Here is a 5,718-nt window from a genome sequence, read left to right on the forward strand (position 1 = left end):
AATCATTTTCATCATTATGCAGGTCAACGTTTGATATGATATGATATTAGATAAATAAAAGCTGAAACTTTCGTAACTTTCTACATGTAAAGGCTCTAAGTAGAAAAAGAGCTATTTTTCTTAATAAAGGAAACATAACCTGAAGTTAAATGACGATGAATAATAATGACAATAAAATTATACATGTTTGTTTGAAATGTTTTTGATATAAATGTAAGTGAAACGTGACATTGTTTTCCTCTTTTTATAAATCATAATCAAAATGTACCAATAAATCAATTATCGTTTACTTAGTTTTTGACTTACCTGAAACAATTGTTTAAGTGAACTTTTCCGATCACCTGCTATTAATTGTCCGTCAGTCAGTCTGTTAAACCAAATTTTAGAAGTAAATTTCATATTTACAAATTTCAAAAGAGATGCCATAACTTATTCTTAGGTGAGTGATGTCATCACTGCGCCCCTTATTAAATGATCATTTCATAGATTCATGTTGGTGGTAAAAATTAGTAAGTATTAACGTTTTTTTTAATGAAATAATCTACAGTTAGTAGATAAATAGCCAATTTAGGCTTCAGTTATATCAGCAATAAATTAAGTTCGGAAATTTGAAGAATAAAACTCATTGTTTGGATTTATCATGGGAATAAAAATGTTGAGGTCGAACATGCATCAGAAGATATGGTGATTTTGTTATAATCAGGTTTCAATAATCTTCATTTCTAGTTATCACAATCCTGTGCATGGTTGTTAACTTACTTGATAAATAAGGAGTAAGGTCATTTCAAGGACGTCTTAAATTGTGATTTTGAAATAGCGGAAAAAATACGTTTAAATAAAGGTAATATTTACTTGCATTAACAGAAGCACGTAAGTTAATCATAAAGTTTTAATTATGACATTTTATATTGATATTATTCTTTTTCAAGGGCAAGGGAAACATACGTTCGTCATGTTGCTGGTTTTGTTATAAACCCCTTTAAATCATAAGAAATTAAATACTCAACACGATGTAATGTACATGTATTTGTTACATATTTTTGTAATATGTATTAGATGTATCCACAATTCCAAACAATTAAAGAACAGGCTACATCGTCAAAAAAAATTTCAAATGCCTCAACTCTTTCCTCAACTCATTTCCTATAAAGAAAAGTACATAAATCTGAAACTCAAACCTCTGATTTGAGGCTGAGTATTGGCATGAGGAAAGTTGGTAACGGCGGGGCCAGAAGGGAGTTATTATATGCATTTACGAACTAGCATTCCTTAAAAAAAAACGTTTAATTTTATTCATAGTTGTGTGCATACGAATGCATAGAGTGGAACCATTTCCATTGACACTGTATGGATTTCAGATGTCACAACTTCCATTTCTGTCAAACGGGTTTCTATTGTTTTTATTCCGATCACATATTAATTCTTGAAAACGGTAAAATAGTGAATCTTATATGATGCTACATACAACACCAGTATGATGGTGCCTAAACATACAAGAACCATGATTGAAAGTTTAATCGGTGCTGCACTGTTTTCTGTTGTTGAATCTATCGATAATTTCTTGTCATGGTTATTCTCTGTGTTATGTTGAAGGAAAGATGTATTTAATTTCTGTAAAGTATCGTATCCTACATTACCAGCAGCCATTAAAGCTGTGACTCTTGCTGTATGCACTTCCACGCTGAAGAAATTATTTACTGCAACACATAAATGACATAAAATCAAACAGTTATATGAACATCTTTGTCAATTGTCAATATACATAGGACCCTTAAATACAAAGACAAAATATTAAATGATAAATGTTATATATCTTAATCTATATATTTGTATATTATTATACTTTCATGTTAAATACTGAAATCTGATTGGTTTAGACGCAATTGGTAATCCATTCTATTACCCTCAGTGTTAGCAACACATTTGGCAATGGGTAACACAACGAAATGTTACATGCGCTAAAATTATGCGTGTAGGGTTCGCCGTAGAATTCACTCTTTTCTATATAAAAGCTTACAGTAAAATTTTCTTTAAAATTAAGACATTCAGTATAATAAAATAAATAGTGCCTACTTGGGCGGGTAACTGTTGAAATTGACACCAATCGAAAACCATTGTCAACCTCCGCTTCGCGTCGGTTGACAATGGTTGTCTCAGGGTGTCAATTTCAACAGTTACCCCCCCCCCCCAACAGGCACTATTTATATATTGATATATTGTGGGTTGCGATATTTTATCGTTTCCTAGTGTGTCACGGTGTTGTTCTGACAGGCATTAGTAACAAATGTTCTTAATAAAATAACAAGCAAGTATTAGAGAGCAAGGTAGATGGGTTTCAATGACCTTTCTGATAATTTCAAGGTAAGATATTTATCTTCTCTCACAGTACATGTTATCTCCATGGAGGTACGTTTGCTCTATCTTCTCACCCAAATAGCAATGGATTTGCACACAGATTGACTTGAGACTTAATTAGTATTAAAATACATTATTGTTACTAATACATACATAAGTTTTGTATTTATGGCGGATTTAAGCTAGTTTTTGTTTAATATTGATCATCTTTAAGTTGTTGAGAACGACTTTACAGAACAAAATGATCAAAATATTATTTCATACGTAACTGTAAATACATGCATCATAAACTGATTACGGTAGTTGTTTGTTAAGAACAGCTAAATACAATCATTAAATCATTTTTTCCCTTGATTTATTGTTTGGAATTTGAATTCATATAATATCAATTTACAGTTTATCAAAAGAAATTTTACACAAAAATCGTTCTTGGTAGTATCTAAGAAAGGAGAACAGATTTGTTATTGTACCGGGGTATACAATTCACAGCTTATAGATAAATTTACGTATGCTTCAAAATTCACAGTGAAAGATGTTCGTGTAACTTTTACCTGTACTTTCCCATTGAACACACCCGTTGGCACTGTTGCATTCATCTTTTGTACAATTGCATCTATGTCGACAATTACTCCCAAAGAGAGGATATGGGCATTGTTTCTCGCAATTGTCGCCAACATATCCAGTTGGACACTCTGAAATTTGAAAAAATGCAAATATTATACAGGGGAGATGCAAAAGTTAAGGCATTACAGCAGTAATATCGAATTTGATTTTAAAACCACTGTTTTTTCACTTAATGGTTTACATTTTGTTCAGTCTAGCATTCTTTCGATTTTGATCAAATGGACATGTTTGAATGTGTAGTTGGCACTAAGACTATTTAAAACCAGGCAAGCCTTTTTTAAATTCAGGAGTGTAGAATGATTACGTTGAAACTGTTGTGTAAGAATAGAAGCCATCCAGTACGATTTTGAAAGTTATTATTTACATTTAATATATTTTAGCATGTAAAACGTGTAAAAAGCTACTGCAGTGATAACACTGTAACACACAAAGGGTACTGAAAGATTAAAATGACAAGTTTTATTATGACATTACAAACTTCAAACGCTGTAACATGCAAAATTACAAGCAAAAACCAGAGTTCACGCTTGTGGCTGTTACAGTGGCTCTTCCATTCACCTGAACTTACCATTTGTATAAACTGGGATTTTTAAGATATAAATCACAGTTGCAGAAAAGGCAAGAAGTTAAAAAATGTACATATAAGCATTAAATCATTATTTTCTTAATTTGCAGTTATGAGGCTATATCTTTCAAAAAATAATTAGTTAATGCTATTAGGTTGTCTTTATGCATTAAATCCTTATTTATGCATTAAATCATGATTCAATGCATAAATATAACCTAATAGCATCTGTCGAATAGTCAAACCTATTCATAGTCGCCAACCAATGTTCATCAATGTAAATAACAATTCAGATAATTTCGTAAAAAGTACAGTTTTATAGTCGTTCATATATCTCCATACCCTTAGTAATGATAAATCAACTATTTACCTAATATTTACTGAACTACTAACCGGTCATACAAAAAGTATCTGGCGTTGAGCATGTACATATTGTACTTTTCAGAAAAAAACTAGACCATGTCTTAAGCTATTTTATTCAAACAAAATAATGCATAGATATATTTAAAAAAACAATGGAGACAATGTTGAGATCATCTAAAGGTAAAGAATTTTTTTTTTGTTTACATTAAATCATACCTTACAATATGACAGAAATACCAGATAGATACTAGATTTTAAGAGAAGACATGAGTTTATTTGGTGTCCACTGTGTTCTCATTCGAAGCAAATTTGAAACATTTAGTTTACAGTTAAGTGAATTTTTATTTCAAATCACAGTTTAAAGGACGACGCATACTATATAGATACAATAAAATATGACTATGAAATAACCCTGCGATTTAATCGAAAAGTTCACGAAAACAATACGAATATTTTTTGAATTTAAATATATTTCTAAAAAATAAAACTTACCAACACAAATCTGCCTTCGACTGTCAAATCTAAAACCCGCACAGCAACCACCTAATCTATAGCAATGGAAATATAATTGAATAATTTATAAACAATAATTAACCAATTACACTTGATCTTATGTTCACCGTTTCATACCTTCCATTGCAATACGAATTGTTTTCTTGGACAAGTTGGAAAGTCCTTTGTATCAAAATGAAAAACATAACAAGTTTAATCATGATGCAAACTTGGTTAGAAATCCAGTTCTGGTAGATTCGGCACATGATAGAAACAAATACTAATTGTTGTAATTTACTAAATCACCTGTTACAATAATTTCTCTGAAAAGTCACGATCGCTTATATGCAGTGCAAAATTATACGCGGAAGTTTTACATTTTAAGTTTATATTTGAATTGCATTTCGTTCAGTATATTTTTATACTATTAAATTACGTTTTATAATATCATCATACACTCATGACGATATCAAATTATGCATTAACACTAGTAAATTTAAATTCTAAAAAATGACATTGTGGCACGGAGTATTTCTGTAAATGATTTGTAATAAACAATAAAAGTCAAGCACCATAATTTCAACAGGAATAAATTATAAAAAAAAAAATGAACACGTAAAAAATACATTATTTCAGACAAACAAACCCATTGATTCCTAGCAGAATTATGTTAAAATGAAAGGTTTGCTCAAAGTGTATGTACATAGGAGCTGAGCAGCACAGGCTTTTCACTAGTGGTCATGCATGTAGTTCGAGTTTAGGTAGTTTTGTTTATTTTGTTTTTTACTTAAAAAAGTGAAAAACGTAACTAGAAACTCTTTTCAGATATGTCCATTTCTGATATACAAATTGAAACCGAATGACGTTAGAGATTTACTAAGAAAAAATACCTGTTTTAAAATCGAAAAATAAATGTTATATTATACAACGTGACTGCATATTATTCAATAACTTATCGCGATGAATAGTAAAAACAGAATTCTATTGTTTCGGATGATGACCAAATTATGAATACAGATAAAGGGACAAAGACATAAAAAAGTTTTATATAAAGAAAAAAAAAGACATCAACATGTAATAACAAAGTAAAAAGAAACCTAAGGGACCAGGCAAAATCTATCACATTGATGGGATCGCTACAAACAGGCACGGAACAATGACTTTTTTCATATAAAAAAGAATAGGACAAAAACATTTTTTAAGTATTAAGGACTCATTGGTCGAACACTTTTTTATGAGTTACAGTTCTCAACTCAAGAGAAACATTTATTATTTTTTAACATATTTTATTTTTTTAACACAAAAAATTCTTTTAAAAA

At 30.2% G+C, this 5,718-nt stretch overlaps 1 long non-coding RNA gene across 1 annotated transcript; it reads right to left on the minus strand.

The window, feature by feature from the left end:
• Positions 1 to 749: 749 nt before the first annotated feature.
• LOC117691132 (uncharacterized) lies at positions 750 to 4,759 on the minus strand. The gene is made up of 4 exons (XR_010709802.1): positions 4,538 to 4,759; positions 4,400 to 4,455; positions 2,907 to 3,047; positions 750 to 1,697 (listed from the first exon to the last, which is right to left on the minus strand). It is a non-coding gene; the product is annotated as an uncharacterized lncRNA (long non-coding RNA).
• Between the last annotated feature and the right edge of the window lie 959 nt (positions 4,760 to 5,718).

The sequence above is a fragment of the Magallana gigas genome, chromosome 9, assembly GCF_963853765.1.
Source record: "Magallana gigas chromosome 9, xbMagGiga1.1, whole genome shotgun sequence".
NCBI classification, from domain to species: Eukaryota; Metazoa; Mollusca; class Bivalvia; order Ostreida; family Ostreidae; genus Magallana; species Magallana gigas.